Source organism: Halichoerus grypus, chromosome 7 (assembly GCF_964656455.1).
Source record: "Halichoerus grypus chromosome 7, mHalGry1.hap1.1, whole genome shotgun sequence".
In the NCBI taxonomy this organism is placed as follows: domain Eukaryota; kingdom Metazoa; phylum Chordata; class Mammalia; order Carnivora; family Phocidae; genus Halichoerus; species Halichoerus grypus.
The window spans coordinates 123,285,043-123,309,115 of record NC_135718.1 but is presented as its reverse complement, the minus strand read 5'-3'; the positions used below and the strand labels follow the sequence as shown (position 1 = coordinate 123,309,115).

The 24,073-nt window shown below is 45.9% G+C and overlaps 1 pseudogene; it reads right to left on the bottom strand.

Annotated features, from left to right (window-relative positions):
- Positions 1–18,914: 18,914 nt before the first annotated feature.
- On the bottom strand, positions 18,915–19,507 carry LOC118552017 (small ribosomal subunit protein eS10 pseudogene; annotated as a pseudogene).
- Between the last annotated feature and the right edge of the window lie 4,566 nt (positions 19,508–24,073).

Here is a 24,073-nt window from a genome sequence, read left to right as displayed (position 1 = left end):
GGCACATAGCGCTACTCGGTGACGCTCACCTGGCCATCCGCTGCCTCCCGTAGAACGGCTCTGTCACGACTCCACCGTTCCGACAACCACCATGGTCACTCGAGTCAGCACAGCTATGACTGTCGATGCCACCACAATTTCCCTTTCCCTTCGGGGCCTCCTGAAACGACTCGAAATCCAAAGGAGGGTGCAAGGAGAGGAAGAGTTGGTCTCCTCACTGAGCCCTTCCTGAGAGGGGGAGTTGGGGGGGCGCCGGGGACGAAAGAGGCAGGGCCCTTGGAGGGGGCAGATGATGGGGGGAGCAGGACACGGGAGCTTCTGGTCAGTATAACCACAGCTGGGGCTTCCGTTTCATTTCATGTAGAATCAGAGGGCTTTTGGGTAAACTGGAGGTGAGGAGGAGGGCCTGGGTTGCACATAGAGCCAGAGGTTGCTCCTGTAGAGGCCACAGCGGCAGGAAAGTTGGGGTTGAGGTGCTGGGGCAGTGCAGCCGAGGTCTGGGGTTGCAGAAATGGTGTGAGGGATGCTTCGCATGGACCCCACCCTTGGTCCCCTGTACTTCCCCTCCAGCCAAGCTAAAGGCCACGAGAAGGTTCACTGGCATTACCATTCTAAAAACAACAGAGTTAACTCTTTAAATGCATCATTCCCTTCAACCCCGGCCCACCAGAGAACAGAATGCATTCCTTAAGCCGTTTTGGATTTCTCCAGCCTGTAGGCCATCTTCCTAATGCACCCATGTCATCACCGAACTCCCATTTGTACGAACGCTTAGAATGGAATCCCACCATCCGAGCCTGGCATTCACAGTCCTGAATGTCTTTGCAGCCTTCTGGCCCGAAGATTTTCTGCCCAAGGTCTCTGGCCCAAGCAAGAGGGCTCTCAGCCTGTGGTCAGAAGACACCATGTTCTCTCACAACTCCTCTGCCTCCATAGCTCATGGCTTTAGGGACCTGCAGTGGCCGGACCCACCCGCTCCCGTTCCACCCAGCAGAGTCCTTCAGCGCCACCTCCTCTGTGAGCCTTTCTTTACCAATCTCAGCCCACTGAGCTTTCTTGCTATTTTAAAAGACCCTCCAGTGCTTATGACCGTGCGTGGCCGTACTTGGTGCACACCACCTAGAGCTGTGAAGCATCTTTCCTGTGTTTGTTCATGTGTGTGTATGCACACACATGGTGTCTATGCGTGTATGCGTGTATTTTGTCCTTGGAACCTGGGCCCATGTTCCATGGATGCCAGCGATGGAGGAGACACACCGTAGCCCAGTGGGAGTATTTTGTTCATTTTGGCTAACAGGAGTTTCAGATTCCCAAATGGCAAAGCCCTACAGCCCCGAAAAGGAGAGCTGCCGTAGTTGCATCTTTCCTCTGTGTGGTTGTGGAGATGCCTCCCAACTTCAGTGAGCCTCGCTTTCTGTCTCTGTGAAATGGGGGAGACTCCTCAGTGTTTTCCCTCTCTTGCAGAGGATCAAAGAGGCTTGCAGAGAGGTTGAAACACTCGAAGGCCACAAAATAGCTCAAGACATAAAAGAGTTCCCTTGTGGTCTTATCCTTGACTCAAGGAGGAAGGTCTTGGTGGCTTTTCTTAGAACCAGCAGCAGGAGGAAGCTCTAGGAATTTCTCGCCATGCCATGAGCCCCCAAGCCACGCAGGCTTTCCCTAGGCTCTTCCTTCCCACTGCTCCATGCGGTGCTGTCTGTCAGGCCTCACTTTCCTTCCTACCAACCACATCACAGCCATGGGAATCTGAGCTTTTCAGAAAGCTTCCTTCTAAAATCCCCCTCTGCTCAGGGTTCACAGGGAGCCTGCAGACCTTCCTTCCTGTGACATGTCTGGGGAAACACACTGGTCTGCAGATCTATTATTCATCCTCTCAATCCAGAGATGGTGAGCTTAAGCAATCAGATCTGGTGTGAGTGTGAGCGTGTGCTTGTGTGTGTGCGTGGGTATGTGACTCTGCAGCTCTCCTAGGAATAGCTCCTACTATCTGTCTCCTTCTACGTAACGTGAGTCTACTGTGTGCCGTGCACTTGACACCGCCGACCCAGGGCCGAGCCCCCAGGCCCCTGCTGATGCCCACATTTGACTGCTGCCTGGCTTAGAGGGTTTACCTTGATCACTCTTTGATTTCTTTTTTTTAAATATTTTATTTATTTATTTGAGAGAGAGAGAGAGAGCATGAGCAGTGGGGAGGGGCAGAGGGAGAGGGAAAGGAAGACTCCCCTCTGAGCAGGGAGCCCGATGTGGGGCTCAATGCCAGGACCCTGAGATCACAACTTGAGCAGAAGGCAGACCCTCAACCAACTGAGCAACCCAGGCACCCCTTTGATTTCTTATTATATGCCACATTGGACCCCCCAAACTTAGACCTTTCAAGAAACTATGCCATGTAGCTTCCTATAAGAGCAAGACTTTTCTCAAGGTAGCCATCCCTGTTCACTAAACTTCCCTTCTTGGAAACTACTAAACCACTCCTCTATATTCCTTCTACACTGCATTCACTCAGAATTCCACCCATCCTCCCAATCCACTGCTTCAGAGCACACTGCCATGTACTCACCTGCCAGAAGCATCTCCCAAGAAGCCACCCCCAGATTCTAGGAAGCCTTTAGAGATCAGAAATGGTCCAGTTTAAATCCAGAGGGCTATCGTCCATGCAGATCATTTACCCGGTCTAGCTCTTCCATGGGAGACCTAAAAGACTTCTTTCTAGACTAGAAGAGAAGTCGGAGTCATCTGGTTCAAGTCCTTGCTTTCCAGACATTGAGTACACAACCTGGCGCCAAGCTTTGTCCTAAAGCCTTTCAGAAAAGGGTCCTAACATCTAATGATCCTGGCAGTCAGAACATTTTCTCCAACCAAAGCCCTGTCCTGCTTTCCTCTAAGTCTGCTGCTAGCTTCAGGGAGCACCCAGAGTTCCAGATAGTCAAAACCTCCTTCCATTAACCATTTTCCCTGGTAAAGGGAAATTATACAAATAGTTTCCGCATGTCTTGAGTGACATACTTACGTGCACCATGTCATTCGGTTCTCTCAGCCACCCCAGGAGGTAGGCAAGGCCCACCTCACTGTGGTTTTGTGATGAAGAAACTGAACGGAGAGAGGTTAGCCAACTTGCCCAAAGTCAGGTAGCCGGGATGTGTGGGGTTAAGGGTGGATTCCAAGTGCTTACAGGTCTTGGAGCTGGGAGGGATTTGGGAGTTTTTTTTTTAGGTAATTCCATGTTTTTCAGGTAATTTCTATATTAACCCTCTCTTTTCACCCACGAGGGAAATCGCAGTCCAGAGCCTTTAAAGAACTTGCCCGAGGAGATCCTGTCTGGTAAAGAACTTGCCCGAGTGGCAGAGTCAAAGTTAGGACTTTGGTCTCCTGCTAATCAGTTCATCTCTTTCCCCACATCGCCATACCGAGATGAACAACACGGCTTTGATTATTTTTAAAATGTTAAAAATTGGCATTACACCTGGCACTAATGTAATGTCATATGTCAATTACACCTCCATAAAAAAAAAAAAAGACACTGCAAGGGTGTGGTCCTCCCCCCATCTTCTCAGTATCCCAGAAGAAAACCCGAGGCCCCTGAGGTCCCATCATTGCTGATCTGGAGCCCCTTTTCCTGTCTGTAGCCTTCCTAAGGGCACGTAGTTAGAGAAAAATACCCACCACTTCCCAGATGGAAAAAGAGGAGAAACCCCCACCCTCCAAGGTTGGCAACCATAGAAGGTAAACAACACTGAGTCTCAATACGGTTCATTGGCAGAATTTTCCCCAGAGCCAACGGCCTGTGTCAGAGCTATATTTTCCACTTTGGCTACTATGATTTGGTTGTGGCACCCTTGCTTTCTTTCCTTTTGATGGTGCAGACTCTGACGCAGGTTTAGGGCTCTGGCAGGTGTCTGGGGGTTTACAAGCCTATCCCTGGCCTCTGACACCTCATCTCCTCACTCCCCCTCCCTTCCCTTCCAGACATGACCAGACCAGCTGGGGCAGAAGCAGGTGCAGGTAGGGACTTAGGGCTCTGCCATCCCCAGAATCCCCTTTACCACGTGCCTGTAGCCTGAAGGGAAAGCAGGCAGGACACAAGGCAAGATCTCAGATTTTATAGGGGTTTTTCTTAGAACATATTCCAGAAAGTTTAGGATGACTTGATAGATGACATTTGGTATCTTCCTTCATTCCTTCTTGTTAAGTTACTCTCTACTGTGCAGCTCATGTGCATGTGATACATTTGTGGAGAGTAGGGCTTTCCCAGGGCTGGTCAGATTTACCGTCTCATCTGCTGATCACCATATGAAGGATAGATGATACCTGTCACACCCACTAATAATCAGATTCCAATCAGAGGGCCAAGAGTCACCTCTTCCACTTCCTCTTTGGGAAGGACATCGTTTTTAGGGCTGGCTGTAGGACTGGATAGAGAGAACTAGTCGAGGAACACAATTTGTTCATTATGAGGGCAAGGCTGGGAAAATTCCCAGAGGCCTTGCTCCTGGCTGAGTCCAGAGAGTCCCCAGGATTTGAGTTTTGCTCTCTGGATACTGTGCCCAGCCCTATCTCTTCCTGTCCCCCAGAGTCAGCCCTCTAGGGCCCTGTCATCAGCTGTTTGGCTTCTAAAGCCTCCTTGTGGTTTCCTTCACCAACAGCTTCACACTTACCAGGTGCTGTCTTCCCTACCCCCTGGAAAACACCATTTTCTTAAAGGTAACTGGCCAACTGAATACTAAAATGTAGGTCATAACTGCAAATTCCCATCCTCTCAAGAAAACTTCTCTAGTTTTCACTGTAGTATTGCAGATAGGGTGTCTAGGTAAACCAGAGCATTACTGCCTCCCCTCCAGCTGCGGGTGCGCGCGTGCGCGCGTGCGTGCATTCGAGGGCAGGGTGGGGGCAGGCCCTGGGCCTTCCCAGGCTGGTTGGATTGATCATCTCACTTGGCTTTCCCAAGCTGAAAGATGAATAGTGCCAGTCATGGGCAGATGTCCACCTCTCTGGACTTACCCTATCCTGGCAATATCTGTGACTTCAAAGTGCTGAGTTTGAGATGCCTTCTCTTTGTCCTAAGCTACTGAGGAGCCTGGGGAGGAGCAGAAAAAGTCCACCCTGGAAATAATATATACGCCTGCCAACCGCCTACCCACTTCCTGAATAAACATGGTCGGGTATTCCTGAGCCTGGGGACGGGTCTAAATTCCTCATGCCATCTTCTCTTTCCCCAGTCCCAAACTGGGCATGGCCTCCACCCCCTCCCCATCACATTAAGGGCTGCATTTAGTTAGTAGTGGTTTATGTTCTCAGGCTCTCAGGAAAAAATGAGTAATGACAAAATGTGATTGCCCTGGTTGCCCCTTTGGGGTTCAGCACATTCATGTTCCTTCCCTTTTTAAGAGCTATTTTCAGGACAGAGCCTGATATAAGTATCATGTATTCTTTAAACAATAGAAACAGAACAAGGGCTAACCGTTGGACTCTATCAGGCACTGTTCTAAATGGTGTACATGTATTAACTCCTTTAATATTTACAACAATCCAACTATAGATCTGTGTAATTGGTGGCAGTACCTCCATCGGCCCATCTTACAGTTTTGGAGGGGGAACTGAGTGTCAGAGGGGTGATGTGCTCAATCCAACCTCATACAGCCTGTTAAGTATCAGAAGCAGGATTTGAACCTGAGCAGTGTGACTGCAGAGGCCACACACTCTGTTGTCCCTTAACAGAGTTATGGGGCAGCCAGCAGCATATTAGGAAAACCATAGGCTTTGGAATCAAAGACGTTTCAGTCCTAATTCCAGCTCTGCCAACTTCTGCTGAGTGGCCTTGGGCAAATGAGCTACAGAGCCTCTTTCCAATCAAAGAGTCATAATTACCCATTTCACAGGGCTGTGTGAAGATGAGCTGAAATGAAGTTATTTAAGGTTCACCAGTCCCAGTAAACGTTGGTTCCCTCGTCCCTTTTCCTGTCCCTCCGTGGGGAATGGTTTGCATTTTATCAACGGTGGAGTGAATGGCGTTCAGGGCCAGTAGATGGGAAGCATTTGTGGATAGTGTTTGTAGGAGAGCCAAGCAGGTGGCTGACAATCAGCTGGGAGGTCCTGGGGTCGCCTCCTGCAGATGACTTTTATAGTTGCTGAGACTTCAGTGTCTCCATGTCAGGTGGAGTTTGCTCTCTGAGGAATTTGAGGGTGGGGTGGGGTGGGGTGGGGGGACGGTGACGATTTTTAAAAATAATGTGAGGCAGCTGGTGATGGCTGCTTCGGGGGCAGCACGTGAGCCAAGTTCCAGGAGGGGAAAGCCATGAATCAGGAGTCATGTAGCAAGACAGGGTTTTCCTTCAGGCCGGATTTGGTCAGCACGGGTCCTCGGTTCCCTTGAGGGATTCCCCGACGGTATGCCTGGGCGGCCACGCTCGGGTAGAATGCTTCTGATTCCCCCATCTGGCCTGACTCACCCCAGCCCCCAGATTGCTCAGTGACGCTGACCTTCATCAAGGTGCTGCTTGGAGAGTCAAATAGGACCCCAGCAGGCATTCCCCTCACCCACCACAGCCCGGTGGGGAGGGGGGGGCAGCGCGGGGAGGCTGAACAAAATGGTGTGTCTTTTTCAGTTCTGGGAAAGGTTGGGTCTTCCTTTCACTCTCCAGCTCGCACCTGGAACCTCAAAAATCGGAAAAACATGAAGACTGGAAAAAATAATTATAATAATTATCAATGCTTTCTGAATCTTTGACACTAGTCAGTTAGTCATAGCCGCAGTTTGGTGGCTGTGATGATAACACCTCGTTGGCCTCGTTAACAGTTAGTGATGATTAATTACCTCATCCAATTGCTGGGCCGGAGAGGAGTGTGCTTGTTAACAAGACGGAGAAGCTGAGCATCAGGGGAAGGAGAATGGGACACAGCTGACACCAGGTGTGGGTAAAGGCCCTTGGGGCAGAGCTAATTTTAGTGCACCTGAGTCATGAGGGTGACTCCCCAGGTCTGAGATCATCATTCAATGCCTCAAAGCCATCTAGAGGGCTTCGGGTCATGTCTCCTCTTGACCCTTCAGGTGATAGATAGACAATGTTTCCAGCACCCTGGGGACCACAGCCAGGCCGGTCTTACTCTGTCATCATTACCATCAAGCTACTCCCCAGTTCGGCCACTGGCAGAGACTTCTCATGGACCACCAGGTCAAGTCTAAATTCGTAGAAGTGCCTCAGTTTCCCCATCTGCCAAATGGAAATAAAGACACTACCACTTTTGTTGGGAAGATAAAATGAGATAATAGATGGAGAGTGCCCGGCACAGCAAGTGATATACAGTAGGCACTTAACAAATGGTGGTTTATTTCACTCCAGTTTCTCTCTATGGTCTGTCTCCTCAAATATGCCAATGTTCTGTTCCCTGCTCCCTAAACCACTCCTCCTGCCTTCCTGTCTCCTATACATTCACTGATTTCCATGTGATTGTGCCCTCTATGTGCCTCCCCCACCCCACCCACCCCCCCCCCCCCCGCCCTGTGGAAGCCTCCTCCCACAGCTTCAGTTCTCATTGATACACCCTTCTCTGAGCGGTTGTATTTCAGTTTGCCCTTTGATCACTGTATACCCTCTTGGTATATCCTCCCTACTTGGGACATGGGTGTAAGTTTCATCTTCCCATGTAGACTGTAGTTTCTCAAGTTCAGGAACTGGGCTCATTGCTTCATTTGATTCCCATACCCAACAGGTCACTAGGTGAGCAACAGGTTTTTTAGAAGAGACCTGGGGGTGCGGGTGGGTGTGTGGCAATGGAAAGTTACCCAAAGAGATGGGGAAACCAGCTGGGGCACTTCTGTTTGGGGATTTCCCTGGACCATGACCTGTACCAAGCCCCTTGCTTTGTAATCCTGCCATACCCTTTGTTTTCTATACTTATTTCTTTCCTTGGCATCCATATGAATGGCAAAGGCGCTGTAATGCAGTGTTGGAGATCTCAGTGTATAAGCCAGTGAGTACATCCTTCAGGGCAGGATGAGGGCCCCTAAAGCCTTGTGCTCTACAGACCACTCAATGCCTCCCAAACCCCACACCTGGAGCTCCTGCTCTAGACTAGGCCTCTCTCTTGCAGGGAGCAGGGATGTGGGGAAGAAGCCTCTTTTCTCTCTGCAAACAGCTCAGGCATAGGGGCCAGTGTAGATCCAGACACATGGGCCAGCTGAAGTATCTGAGAACCTGGCAGCCAGGGCTGGGACTATTCAGCCAGCAGCAGTCCATGAGCTGTGGTCTGTTGTTAGAGGGGATGGGTGAGTCATCCTAAAGTTTTAGAACCTTTCTAGACCCAGCCCTATTTTCTTGACACATTTTACTCTCTTTTCATCCATCTGGGTTTATTCTGTCACACAGCTTGCCTTCTGCTCTGGGGCTGCTTTACTAGCACCAGTCTTGGATGATGCTTGGTCAGGGGTAGGCTTTGAATTTGCTCAGCCAAACCTGATATACTTGCATTAAGCTCAGATTAGATGTCCCAACAGCCTGGCCTATCCCTTCCTACTTACCACCTGTTTTCCACTCTACCCAAGCCAACTCACTCTTGGACCCTTCCCTATACTTCAGGACTGTAAAGTGTAGAATGCTAGAGCTGGAAGGAGCTGTAGGGACTACCTAGACTACCTTGTTTCTCTCTCTATGGAGGAGGAGATAGACCCAGGGCTTGGGAGTAACTTGTGTGCTCATATAGCATCTGCACATGAATAGCTCTGTGCTTGCCTATGCTGGGATCAGAGCCTACCCTCAGATTATTCCCCATAGCCCATTTTTAGATTCATTGTGTCTGAATCAGTGACTCCCTTCTTCTTATTCCTTCTATTACGAGTCTTAAAAATCACCTTCTCTATGAAGCCTTCTCTTGATTAATTCAGCTCTCTGTTCATCTTTACCAGTGGGTGGCTTGGGCTATGTTAATTTTCACTTAGTATTTTTTTTCTCCATGAGTTCCTGTAGGATTATTTCAATATGTTCATTGTCATCCCCATTAGTCTGGCAGCTCCTGGGGGTCGAGTCCACTCTAGGAGTACTCGAAGGCCATCATCTTTTTCTTCTGGATCATCACCCTTTGTCTAGCATGGCTATAAACTCAAGGATACTTAGTGCAGGAGGTGGGTAGCACTGCCTGATGACCTAGGTCACAAAGTCTTTTTCTGCCGAGGGTATGGCTGGGATAAGACTTCGAGGAAGAAGAACCTTCCATGACTCCTATGTTGGGATCAGTCTCTAAGGGTCAGGGCTTACACCCTCCAGTGCAGAGGCTTTGTTGCTGGACAGGATGTGAACATCCTTGGTTTTTGCATGGTCAAATTAAGTAACTTGTCTGGGGTCACGCTGTGACACATTCATTGCCAAACCTGTTTCTTTTGCCAAGTCAGTCCTCCTATGTGTTTTCTTGCTCAACCCATGCAGAACTCTAGAATTCTCAGGCAGGGAGGGAATCCACAGTTATGGGTAGGTGGGATGGGAGTCATGTGATACATTCTCCTAGACAGAACACATGGAAATCAGAGACGCCAAAGGATTTGTGCATTTACCTGTGGTCACCCATTTCAGCATTCCATACCTCAGACAGTTCAGCTATTCTTGCAAATGTCTAAATTTCTGCCCATGTAATTTGATTCTGAGCCCCTTATCCTGTTTTCCTTGCCCATATGGGAATGGGCAGGCATCTATGCTCATTTGTCTAAAAAAAATATTACTTGAAAAATTACTCTTCAAATTGAAACACCATGGTTTCTTGATTTTTTCCCTCGCCCCAGGCCCAGTCAAGCTTCTGGCTGCCACCTCCAGACCCATCTATTCCTATCACTCACGAGTTCTAGTGGTCCCATAGCCAAAGGATGACAGCAGCTGGCCATTTTGGGCCATGGCCTTTCAGGGACCAGGGCTTTCTGGGACACGATAGAAACCTAGAGAAGATGTAATGGTTTATAGGAAGTGCAACATTCTGGGATATTGCTTCTGGCTCTTTTTCCAAGTGACTTTAAGATAAAGCAATTTCTGAAGAGGTTTAAAATAAGCACCAAGGTAAGAACCTTGGATGTCATTATGCCCAATCTCTGATTTTAGAAACAAAAGAATGGAATCTCAGAGCTAGCTTGTGGCAGAGCTAAGGACTGATCAGGGCCACAGACCTCTTGACTGCTCAGGGAACCCAGAACTTTCTATGTTTGATTGTGCTGAGTTGGACTTGAAGGAGGAAGCAGAACATACTTGCTGTAAGTTGTGGGGCAGGTGACTTCCCCTGGACTACTTGCTGCTTACTCCTTCCTCCCCACAGGGTCCCAGGCAGAGTCAAAGCTTCCCTAGTCATAGTCTTACTCTGTTTCCCAATCTGGAGTCTTGCATTAAGGTGCCATGGGGCTTTGGTTTCACGTGTAGATATGGCTTTGCTTTTTCTGAAGCTTTGGCCCTGCCCTTTCCAGCTCTGGGCCTTACTTTGGTCAGCTGTAAAATGAGGAGAATCATCCCAAGTTCCTTGTCTACTGCTCTAAGGCAGCGCATCTGAGAAATGCTTCGAGTTCCTCAGAGAGAGAGGAGGCGTGAGAGAAGAGACTGCTCCAACAAGGGGCATGGTTCTTATGAAGGGTGGGAGGAGACCAAAGTGTTAAAATCCAACAGTTGGATTGCAGTGCTGGTCAGTTAGAATGCAAGGGAGTCAACCTTACGAGCATTTACCGTGTGAGATATTTCTCTTGAATTATTTACACAATAGCCCTAATAGGTGGGGTCTAATTTTACTGAGAAGAAACTGGAAGTCAGAGAGAAAGCTGAAATAACTTGCTCAAGGTCACTCAGCTAAGAAGTGGCAGAACTGGGCTTCAAGCCCAGGCAGCATCGCCTCAAGTTCACGTTCTTAGCTACGTTGCTTCCCTAGAGCCTGGGTTGAAGCGACATCGCAAGATGAATGGAGTCTTCCTCATTCCCCAAAGGCAGGGATTGTGTGACCTAGAGGTTGAGAAAGAGGGAAGATCTGTGAGAGGTAGAAGTGAAAGGATCGAGATGAAAGGGTTTAGGAGCTGCTGGACAAGAGGGGTGGCAACTGCTTATTTCTCTCCCTCTTGAGCGCCCAGCTCCTGTTCTTCACCTGGCCAGGTGTTTCATCTAGGTGTGCCCTCTCTAGCCTGCAGGAGGCTTGTACAAGCCCACACGAGAGCCCTGGCATCACCTCTGTGAGCAAGGTGCTACTCTTGTGGAACTACAATCCTCTAAGGACTTGAATTTGCATGGAAATGACAAGGACAAAAAAAGGAAAGTGAAGTTAAAGTTCAAGCTCCCATTGCTCCACTCCTGAGTCAATTTCCTATGAAGCTAATAAAACTAAAGCTTTGGAGTCTCTCACTTGCTCCAGCTTTCCCCAAAGCCCTGGACCTACTATTACATTAGTAATTACACACATACACACACACATACATTTTTTTTTTTTTCTTAGAGAGCACTCCTTCTAATTGTATATGACTCAGGGCTCCATTAAAACTCACTGTGTCCCTCCCCCACCTGATCAGCTAAATGTCAGAATCCCACAACCCCCTGAGAAACACCAGCGATGCCCCTCTCCTTCTGGAGCCCTCCCACACAGTATGAGCCTTGACTGAGGGTGTGATTCAGCTCAGAGTAGCTGGGTTAAATTTTTGTAAAGAGGTTGCCGTGTGTGCACTTTAGTAGACCTCAAAGCCACCAGAAGGTCGGAGCTTAGTGTACTTTCTTTGTAATGATGACTCTCTACGATTTTTCTCCATAGGTAGAAACAAGTATGCACTGATATGATTCCACAAAGATATAGAGAGGGATAATTTACATATGAATCCATGTGTTCCTCACTATCCACGTGTGTGGATGTACGTAAGCATACAAGTGTGTAAACACTTCTTAGATTTGTTCTATCGAGTGAGTCACTTTTGCTATAGGGACTTTGGATGTAGAGTCATTCCCTGGGACCAAGGATACCCAGTTTATTCCAGGGGTCTAGAAGACACCCATAAATAGTCAGGACTGCTTTAGCCTGAGCCATGTAGGTTCTTCACTACTAGGTTGCAGGGCAGGTTTAGAGGAGATGGAAGGGCCTCTGGACTGAGATCCTGAAGGGAGGGAATGTGAAATGGAGATGAAGAACAATAAACTAGACCTTCATACCTCTTCCTCATTAGCCCCCATCCTGGATGTGGCCCATTTTTTCATACCTACCCATGCTTCACCAAGGTTGCTGGTTGTGGTGATCCAGTCCAGCTAGCTGAAGCAGAAAGGGAGTATATACTACAAGGATCTTGGAGTGTTCTAGAATATCCATGGACTGAGATGCTGCAGGTCACTGAGGGGCTGGAACTAGGAACGGGAATCATCAGAAAACCAGGCCTCAGTCTCACACTGACTGAGGCCACATGGCCACTCCTTTCTGCTTTCCTTGGTGCCCCTGCATTCTGCTCTCTCCCCAGGCCTGATTTTTCTGCAACTCTGAGCAGTTTGTAAAAGGCTACGACTACACCGCTCCAGAGGCTACTTGTTTTTAATTCAAAGGACCAGCAAAAATTGATTAGTGCTCTAAAGTCTCTAATTCCAGTTTCTGGGAGAGAGACTAATGACTCAGCTCCGGTCAGGTGTCCATCTCCAATCAGCCACATCCAGTAGACCACGGTCACACTGGGAAAACATCATAAATGGTGCCCCAAGTCAAATGGCTTGTCCTCCATGAAGACCCCCAACTAATCCTGTAGGAGAAGTGCCCTCTCCCCTGAGTTCCCATGGCACTTTACCTGCCCCTCTTCCACGGTACTTATTGCTTCTTACCGTGTGTTAATATTGCTGTTATAAAAATCTTATCCACCATCCCACATATCCATAAGCTTCTTGTTCATTTATCTTCATATCTCTTACAGCTTGTGTGAACAAAAAAAATTAGACATGTGCTCAATAAATATTTGAAATCATGATTATCTCCAAATAAATCAATTTTCAGGAAATTTAACTTTGGTCAAGTCTTTCATTTCATCTCACTGTCTTGAGTTGATTAAATACAATTAATTCAACCAATTAATTAATTGAACCAATTTAATTTCTACACACCAGGCACTGTCTTGGTTGTGCAGAAGCTACACTACACAAGACGCAGGGAGTCCTTACCCCATTGAGGTTAATGGTGGAGACCATCAACAAACAGTTTACTATGAACTAGAATTTATGCTGAGTGCTAGGCTATAGATGTATAGTCCCCAGCACTGCCCCAAGGGAGCTCAGTTTCCCTGGGAATCACAGAGAAATCATCAGATATGTTACTGCATGACAGGGCAGTGCTGTTTAAGGTTGGAGAAGGGTTGTAAGAGATCCAAGAGAGAGTGATTTACCATTAGGGGAGAAAGAGGTAGCCAAGGGAGGTTTCACTGAGATCAGTGACACATGACTGAACTTGAAGTGTGAGTATGAGTTTGTTAGAGAGAATGTGAGTTAGGTATGTGGTGAGTATGTTTGGGGGTTTGGGGGCAGGGGAAAGTTGCTGGGAGAGACAATGATGAGAACCTTTCAGATAGGCACAGGCAAAGCAGATTTCTAGCACTGTGAAAGGGCTACTGTGTCTGGAGCATGGTGAGGGATTCAGTGTGTCTGGAGCATAAGGAATGTGGGGGGAAAGAATGGTAAAGTTGGCCAGGGACCTTGCCTGGCTTTGTGTGCTAAGCCCCAGAGGTGATCAGTTAAGTATCAACAGTCAGCATCTGGAGGGCAATGATTGCTGCTTCAGGCATGGGGCCAGGCAGAGCCTGGAGACCAGCAAAAATACCTGGCCAACAACATATTCTAGAAGGCCCTATGATAAAGCATTGCACCAGTGCTGCGGTCATTGACCTCTGGCTCATAAAGAGAGATGGCTGGGTGGTGAGATAAAATTTTCATGCCCAAATTGCAATCTTCTTCAGAAAACACCGGATCTTCCAACTTTCACTCCCTCGTGAGTAGAGTGGGATTTTCTATATTTTGCAATTGAATTTAAGAAATCAAAAGAAAATCCATTTGTAGCTAAAAAGAAAAAAAAAAAGCCCCAGCTGAAAGGGGCCTCTATATCTACATGTTTTTTGAGTTACAGTCTTATTGCCCATGGCTTCTTAGCCAATGATATGATGGAGGTTAGAGGTAAGTGATTTCCAGAGACTGCTCCTGTCCTGGGATGCTGTTCCTCATGGGACTACTGGTCTATTCTCTGCTGTCCCGATATGCCAAGCAGAGGTAGGATAGAGCCAAATTCTTGGGAGCTTTCCCAGGTTTTGACCTGGGAAAGTCAACACTGTTCATACCCTGGTCCCATCCTACTTCCCCAGCTCTGTGCCCATCCTCTCCTTACTCTAGATGAACCCCCAGCCAAGCTGGCCCTCCTGCCTCTCTCAGATAGTCAGGTGTGCAGGATAGTCTTAGACAACATTTTCCCTCTTCTGTGCCTGTCAAATATCACTCATTCTCCACATCAAACCCAAAGGTCCTGTCTCAGTAAAGGCATCCCCAATCCATTTGACCCAAGAGCCTGTTCTTCTGTATTCTCCCAGCACCTTAGACTTAACTTCTGTCAGTACTTTCACCCCATAATATTACAGTTATTTATTCTTATGTTAAGTCAACTGAATTTGTTGAGTTCAGGGACTAGACCTCAATTATCTCTACACCCCTAGGAACTTGCAACAGTGCCTGACCCATAATAGATTCTCAGTGAATACTTTATTTGTTAATATAGAGTGGTTTATCTGGGCATCTTGTCTGTTGGGTTTGGGTAGTATGAAGATAGCTTTGGGAAGAACTCCAACAGGCAGAAAATGGGGAAAGGGCATTCCAGGTGGAAGAAATAGTATGAGTAAAGACACCAAGGTGGAGACCGTGGACCAATATGGGAGCCTGGAGGGAAGGAGAAAGAAGGAAAGACAGAGCACACTAAGTGCCAAGCATGGAGCTGGGCTCCTTATATGCACTGTTGCACTAGCCTTTACAGAAACTTGGTGAGGTGGCTACTATTTCCACAAAGGTCATACAGCTCAAGTTGGTGATAGAGACAGGATTAGAGCAATTCTGTTAGACTCTAAAGCCCATGGCTTATCAGGGCTTTAGAGAATCGTAGTTCAAATTGGAGCCTAGAATAAGTGGAAAATAAGGGGAAGGAAGTGCAGAAAGACGTGTATTACAGAGTTATATTATTGATAATATCTAGGGCTTTTTGATTGCCTATCATGGACTAAAACTTGTGCTAGGTACTTTAAATATGTCCCCTCATTAAAATGAATGGCAACCCTATTAGGTGATTACCCCCATTTTACAGATAAGGGAACTAAATCTCAGAGAGATTTGATAATCTGCCCAAAGTCACCTAACCAATAAGAGACGGAGCCATGACTTTATTGACTTTTGATTTTCCACAACCAAGGCTCATTGGGAAAGAACTTAAAGGATGAATCATCATGTAATAATTTGATTCTAAATGACATAACAAGAGTATGGATTTCTCCTCCTCTTCCTCCTCCTTCTTCTTTTCTTCCTCCTCCCCCTCCTTCTCCTTCTTTCTCCTTCTCCTTCTCCCCCTCCCCCCTCCTCCTCCTTCTCCTTCTCCTCTTCCTCCCCCTCTTTTTTTTTTTTTTTTTTTTTGACATAGGAAAGTCCCAAGCCTGGGCTTTTCTTCCAACACTGTCCTTTTCTCCCTGTACATTTCTGCCCACTGTCCTGTCTCCTTGTTCTGTCCCCTCTGCCCAAATGGATAGAACTGGATCCCATGCATACTTAACTGCTAGCCTTAAAAAAAAAAAAAAAAGATGAATCTTCTGATAGATAAGAACTTTTCTTAAAGAAGAGAATGGATAGGAAGATGAGGGGAATGTCTGGCTAAGATCTCAAGACGAGATGGAGAAATGGCCCTAAGAGGGCAGGGAAGAAGTTCTTCCCTTTTTCCATATACTTTTCCTTCCTTTTTTCTTTCATTCATCCTGAATGGGTGAAGTTCAAAATCAGCCTTGTTCAGAATTACCTGGGTTTGCTTTTTTAGAAGGCCGATTTCCTGGCCCCACACCAGATATTCAGGAGGTTTTCTGTGGGGCCACAGAGTTTGCCTTTTTTCAACAAGCACCCCAGAGATTCTACAAATTGAGAATACTGCCTTTTTGGAGTTACACCCACGGGCTTTAGCTATTAGAGCCGAGAGAATTTGAGGTGCCAGGAACTTGGGACAAGATGCCATCCAGGTGTCTGCCCCAACCAGGAGAATTGACGTGGGGGCTGTGTGTAGGAGTCCCCGTCTTTCGGAATTAGTGATGTGGTTAGAGTAGCAACGTGACTCTCTGTGGACGGAAGGAGGTAGGTCGGATGTGAGAGTCTCCCTCCATGAACGTGCGTGCGTCATCTCAGTCATCGCTTGTATCTTTATTCTCAAAAACAAGTCAGTTTTGTTCCTGTCAGCATCTTGGTTGGCCTGCAACAAAGAGGGCAAGCTGAGATGGAGAAGCCCAGTCACAGCCTTCAGGTGATGCTTTGAGGGCATGGTTGGGTTGGGGAGAGCAGGAAAACATTACTCAAACTGCCTTCAGTAGTAAAAAAACAAAAAACAAAAAAAAACACACCATGATTTCAGAAAACACTGCCAAAGGACATAAGAGCTATCTACTTGCATGAGTTTTAGGGATTATGGCATTTTTTGTTTTTGTTTTTTATCACCAGGAATGGGGTGATCCGGACTCTCTAAGGAAGTGAATTTCAGCCTGGATGTACTTCAAAATAATTGGAAGCTTTAAAAAAATAGAGATGCCCAGGCCTCACCCCCTGATCTGCTAAATCCAGGCTGTCAGGGGTTGGACCTGGGAATCTATATAAAGCTCCTTGGGGATTCTGGAGCAGCCAGTCTGGTGTTGCTCCAGGGATTACCATTTCGAAGCCACTCCACTAAGGTGAGAGGGAAAATCACTCCAGCCTGAGCACTATAATATCAAGTCATCTTTTCTCTCCTTGCTTCATCTTTGTCTTCCCTGCCATTCCCTTCCCTTCCCACCATAACATGGCAGGAGCCTCAGAAAGGTTTACCTCTCAGCTCTCTTGTAGAGCAACACAGGAACTTATCTAGCTGTGTGAAATCCAGAAGGGCTTTATAAATTTAAATGTATTACATATTTTATTTTCATTATATTTAAATATGACTTGCTTGCCATTTATACATGCCCATTGAGTTTGCAAATGACAATTGCAGGATGTGGGCTCCCAGGCCCTGGAAGACATGGAGGTGAGTTAGATGACATCTGTCCAAGTCATGGCAATAGAAAACCCCTGCACTGGGAGAGTTGGGGCCAATGAACTCTAAAGTCCTTCCCAACACAGACATTCCCTGGCTTCAGTGTTAACCATTTCAACTTGTTCTTTTCTTGATTTTCATCTGTTTTCTATACCTCCTTAGAGTCCCTACCAGGTTGAGTGCCTTGAATCATATAGGTAGTGAGAAGCTGAAAGTGATTAGAGATAGAAGGAATTAGGGCAGGTTTTAGTCATAACTGGAGTGCCCAGGGCAGCTGTTCAGTCATACATTGCACAATTCTAGGGGCACCATTCAAATTGTAGTTAATGATGATAGGCACATTTATTACTACAAGTATGCATCATTTGAGTCAGAGGCTGCATCTTTACTCTCAATAACCTTTTATTGATGTCAGCATCTTTCCAGGCATAGTACAGCCCAATAAAGCGAAGATTTGGTGCCTAGAAGTATTCCTGACCAGAGATGCTTGCCATAATGACCCAAGAATCAAAGATACAAGAGAGAAGAAACCTGCCAAACAAACCGCCCTCAACCAGTCTTCTTGACTGCTTTCTCCACCTTCATTTAGGGGTGAAAGAGAAGAAGATGGACTGGGATTTTTCAATCTAAAATTCTCTATTTGTTTGGGTCCTGAAATTTCATCACATGATAGGAAAAATAGTTGTGACTTTGAAGGACTGAGTGGTTGCTGACTGCAGTGGGCAGATTTGTCCCAATCCCAGAGGAAGGCTTTTTGGAAGAAAATTCCACCAGCCCCCTTCCTTCCCAGATCATACCCTTTCTTCAACATTCCACTCAATCTTTGGCTTTTCCCTGGACACTGTTCTGATCATTCAAAGCATTAAGTGATGTCCTCTGCCCACATCTGGCTCTCATTCCAGAGTACACCTGTATCCGTATAATTTATTTGGCTTTTAATCATGTATGTACTTCTGATAACTCTCCATTAGCTGCCCTGGATTGTTATTTATCTTTTTGTGCAAGTTTACTTTCTCAGGGATACTATGAGCAAATTAATGCATTTACGTTATTCATTTACATGCCCAGCAAATAGTTCCTGAGGGCCAACTTGTGCCAGGCATTGTTCTAGGTCCCGGAAAATTCTCTCTCCCTCTCTCTCTCCCATCTATCATCTATCTATCATCTATCTCAGGTGGTAGATGCAATAAAGACAAAGTAGGCTAAGGGGAGTTAAATAATAAAATAAAGGAAATCATTGATCAAGAAAATAAATGACAGTTCCATTCAATTTTCTAATTTATTTACCAAAGAACACCATATGCTAGATGCTAAAAAAATTACACCTGTAGTGACTAGAACAAACTATTATAAAAAGGAAACAATCCAAGTGGAAGAAAAATGTTATTAGGCTGGAAAACATAGTTGTTGCATTAAACTCTAAAATGGAAGCCATGACATGCAAATGGACACTGCAGGGAACAAAATTAGTAACAGAGAAGATGAAGATAAATTTCCTAGAACACAAAAGCAAAAGACAAAGAAATGAAAATGAAAGAAGAGAATAATTGTGAAAGACAGATATCAAAGAGCTAACTCACAAATAACAAGAGTTCCTAAAATAATTAACAAAATCATTTGTAGAAGAAGCCATAGATAGAGAACATTTATTGGCTTTAAGTAAAACACTATTTTTTTAAAAATTTTTTTCTGGCTACAAATTTATTCAACACAAAACATCTCCAACTTTACTGAGGTGGCTGACCACGTCCACGACCAAATCCACCTCTAAACTGGAACTCAGTTACTGACCCAGCCCCAGCCTCAGCTTTCTTGTCGACGCCAGGGGGCACAGCGCTTCGTCTGTAGGTGTCTCTGTCAGCTTCCCCTCATGTGAGTCTTGCAGGTCGCTCTCCCTCCAGACCTTTGGGCCCTGGTCAGCCAGTCTCAGGGCGGCTGCAGCGCAGAGTGGCAGGCACAATCTCGGGGGGCAGGTGGAGGTAATCACGGAGATACTGGATGCCCTCGTTGGTAAGGTACCAGTAGAAATGTCTCCAGGCAAACTGTTCCTTTTATGTAGCCTCGTGATTTGAGAGACTGCATGGCCTTCATGACGTGAAGGTTGGGTACATTCTTGTCTGCCAGCTCAGGGTGTTTGGGCATGTGGACATCCTTCTTGGCCACCATCACTCCCTCCTTGAAAAGGAGTTCATAAATGGCAATTTGGTTCTCCTTGGGCATCAACATCTCGGCGGCTGCTACGTCCGGGGCCGGGGTTGAAAGCTAAAACACTATTTTTTAAAAGATTTTATTTATTTATTTGACAGAGAAAGAGAGAGAGAGAGAGCCCAAGCAAGGGGGAGTGGCAGAGGGAGAGGGAGAAGCAGGCTCCCCGCTGAGCAAGGAGCCTGATGCAAGAATTGATCCCAAGACCGTGGGATCACGACCTGAACCGAAGGCAGACGCTTAACCAACTGAGCCATCCAGGCACCCAAGTAAAATTTTATTTTTAAAATTAAATATGCTTATTGTATTAATCAGGAATCTTTGGGTTGTGTCAGGGTCCCAGCTCAAACTGGCTTAAGCAAAAGAGGGATTTTATTGGCTCACCTAATGAAGTTCAAAGGTTTACTAGGAATCCATCTCTCCAGCTCTGGCTTTCTTCTGGGTTGGCTTCATTCTTGGGTAGGTTGTTCCCAGTCGCTCTAGGCTGATATTCTTCCAGTTTTCCAAGCCCAAGGGGAGGAAAGAGTTCTTCCTTTCTAATACTTGTGTGGCATTAACCTTGGTTTAATCCTCAGACTCTGATTGGCTGAGCTTGGGTCAGGAGCTCATCATTGACTCAGTTTAGGCAGCTGAGAAGGGTGGTGGCATTGGTTTTGTTGTCAGGACACTCCCACTCCTGGAATGAGCAGCTGTCTGCTCTATCCAGTGTCCACATGGACTGCAAGTAAGGGAGAGATGGTTTCCCAGAGGATGACGGGGCTGCTGGCCCCAGAAGAAAGGGGAGTGGATGTGGCTAGGCTAAATAACATCCTGTTGGACAGATTAATAAAAGAACTACTTCCAGACCTATTAGTGCAGAATTTTTAACTCTAAAAGGTTACCAAAACCCTATAAATAAATATGCAGCAAGAAAAAAAAAAAATCACATGTACCTCAGATTTCTCCTCCAAAATTCTACATGCTTGGAAGACAAGGGTACAAAGTCTTTTGCATCATGAAGGAAAGAGGTTGTGTGACCTAAGAATTCATTACCTGGGCAAATGGTCATTCATAATATGTGCACTCAGAAAATAAAATTCCCGGGACTATCCTTGAACAAACTAGTAAAAAATGTGTTCTAGAACAATAAGGATAAATTAAAAGTAGGTATAAAACATCACTACTTCCCATTATTCTACCTCTGAAATTCGTTCCTTTCCACCATCTCTCTTCCTGTCACCATCATCGTTCATGTGGACCACGGCCACAGCCTCTTAACTTGCCTTTCCCTTCCACTCTCCACTCTTCTAAGCCATTCTCCTCATATCATCCACTGGTCTCCTAATAAACCAAATCATGTCCCTTCCTTGCTTAAAAAATTTATGGCTTTGTAGGGCACGTAGAATAAATTCAAGCTCCTTACCATAGCCTTTGAGACCTTGCCTGCTTCAGCCTCTGCACATTATTCCCAACTACATTGTCTTTTGCTTACTGCACTGTAGTCATGTAGTCAGTTCTTTCTGTGAGTGTGCCAAGCCCCTTCCTCTGTCGGGCCTTCAAGCATGCTGTTCCCTCTACTTGGAACTGTCTTCTCTTGATCCTTTCTTTGGTTCCTTCTCTTTCATTACATCTGCTTATTTACACCTCTTCCTCAGATGGTCTCTTATCTCACAATCTAAAAATAGACTTCCTTCTATTTTTCTTGGCACCCTTATCTCAAACCATCATCAAGCCTGTAATTGTATGTTTACTCGTGTTCACCTGTGTTATGTCTGTCTTGACCTGGAGTGTGAATCCCATGAAGGCAGGAACCATATCTATTTTGTTCACCACTGAATTCCCAGGTCTAAGCACTGGCTTACAATGTTAAAGCAATGGAGTAGGGGGCAGATTTGAAAGTTCTAAATTAGGGGTGCCTGGGTGGCTCAGTCAGTTAAGCATCTGCCTTCAGCTCAGGTCATGGTCCCAGGGTCCTGGGATTGAGCCCTGCATCGGGCTCCCTGCTCAGCGGGAAGCCTGCTTCTCCTTCCACTTCCCCTGCTTGTGTTCCTGCTCTCGCTGTCTCTCTCTCTGTCAAATAAATGAATAAAATCTTTAAAAAATATTAAAGTTCTAGATTAAATGCACAGATCCAGAATATAGTTTTTTCAGTTTCTGATTTAGTGCCATAAAGGTTGATATAAACTGATGTGATGTAGAATCTCTGAAAGCAAAGTTAACAATGCATTCTGAGTGATTGTGACCTTGAAAGAAAGATGCAATTCAGTGGATCAGGGAGAGGTAGGAGGACATTTCATGTGTGTATTTGTGCATGTGCATGCATGCACGTGTGTGTGTGTGTGTGTGTGTGTGTGTGTTGGTGTTGGTATAGGGAAAGGCAGGAAAAGACTAATAAACAGAGGTCTAGAATTGAGATGGATTAAGAGTAGTGAACTAAAGATGTGAGGAACACAGCAAGGCTGCTATGTACCACAGGACTCACAGGGGCTTAAAATTCAGAGGAAATCCAGAAATTGCTGCCATGAGGACAAAGCTTTCTCCCTAGAGGGGCTTGGTGTTCTGTACCTGCATCAGCCCTAGGACTTTTAGTCTGTGGACAACAAGGACACCTTGTGGCACAACAAGGAAGGGGTGAGAAATATGTAACAAAGAGGCTACAGGTGCTAGAGGTGCTGCCCAAGAAAGGAAGGCCAGGGGCATGGGTATCATGAGTGAAGGGGTGCATGAAGATTTTGGATGACAGAAAAGGAAGGCAAAAGACTCTGGAAACAAACTTGCGTGACTCCCCCATGAACCCAGGCGTAGGTCTTGTTTAGGGGGGCAAGCAAAACAGCTCTCTATTCCTGGAAAACAAACTTTATGTGTGATTTTTTAAAGTAAACTCTACCCCCAGTGTGGGGCTTGAACTCATGATCCCAAGATCAAGAGCTGCACCATCTTTATGTATGTTTATAGAGATGTCCCTCAAGATGGCACCATGGGTGTTGCTGTCTGCAGACAGGGGCACCTTAAGAACAATGAAGAGAGGCAGATATGGCATTCTCAGGTAGAAGATCTGGGCTGGCTTACCTGTCTCCGCCATTTTGTATCTGTTTAACCTCAAGCTAGCTCAGTATCTTAAGACTGCTCTCACTGAAAGGAACGGATGATGAATGATCCCCACAACCTTATGTGTGATCCCCACAGGCTCTGTGATCTGTAATGTCAGTTATACTTAGTCCTGGAGAATGTGGGCATAGAGGGAAGGGTGTGACCCTCTGGAAATGCTGTCTGTGGGCCTGACCTCCATTGGCTTGCTCTGCCACATCTTCACTATTTGCTCAGCCTCAAAGAAAGACTATTGGCCGGCTGAGGAGTACACTCCTCTGCCCAGTTCTCAGCTTTGGCAGGGACTTTAAAAGATGATTTTATTCTTTACCCTGTCTCTGAGAAAGTCTAGAACATACTCATCGCAACCTCTGGGCATCTATCTAGTTTTAGAAGACTCACTAGAAAAGTTGAATCTGTGCTTTATCACCTGTTAAAAGTAGCATGTGAGAAAATAAGGTTCAATGAACAATTGCCACTAGATGGCACCATAGTAGTCTCGGTGCATCACATGAGAGCTGCTTCAGACAAGAAATACAGTAGCTACATGGAAGCAACCCAAGTGTCCATCCACAGGTGAACGGATAAAGAAGTTGCAGTAGATATACACAATGGAATATTACTCAGCCATAAAAAGGATGAGATCTCATGGATGGAACTTGAGGGTATTATGCTAAGTAAAATAAGTCAGAAAGAGAAAGACAAATACCATATGATTTCATTTATATATGGAATCTAAAAAAAAAATGAATAAATAAACAAAGAGAAAAGCAGAAACAGACCCATAAATACAGAGAACAAACTGATGGTTGCCAGAGGGGAGAGAGGTAGGGGATGGGTAAAATGGGTGAAGGGGGGTGGGAGGTGTAGGTTTCCAGTTATGAAATAAATAAGTCACAGTGATAAAACGTACAGCATAGGGAGTATAGTCAATGGTACTGTCATAGCATTGTATGGTGACAGATGTGCTTACACTTGTGGTGAGCAGAGCATAATGCATAGACTTGTCGAATCACTACACTGCACACCTGGAACTAATGTAACATTATATGCCAACTATACCTCAGTAAAAAAAATATATGGTAACTATAGGAGTGAGTTGGTGAAAGGATATATTTCCACTGAATGACTTGCAAGATACTTTCCTTCATTTCTAAGGATATTAAAAAATTTCCTCAGATCAATCAGTGGATGGTGGGTTCCAGCTCAGCAATTGCCAGGTATGGAATCAACCACCCCATCTATGTTTTTGAAAACCTTATAGCAACTTCACCTGGGGGATGCACAGTCTTCTCAAGACCCGTCACAACCACTCTTTGTTGCCACTAGACTTACAAGTAGAGTCAAATATCAGCTTTCTTTAGGGGGGACTAGTACAAAATCTGACTCAGAGGAAATCATTTAAATGCTAAAAGAATTGCAAGATTGTATAACACAGTGGCAAAAACTTGGGAAATATATGCAGAAGCATGTTCTATGGGTGCTAGACAAAGGATGATGGAATATAGCACTGGATCAGATCAAATTTATTGGGTGCCTTTATTAGATATTCTGGTTT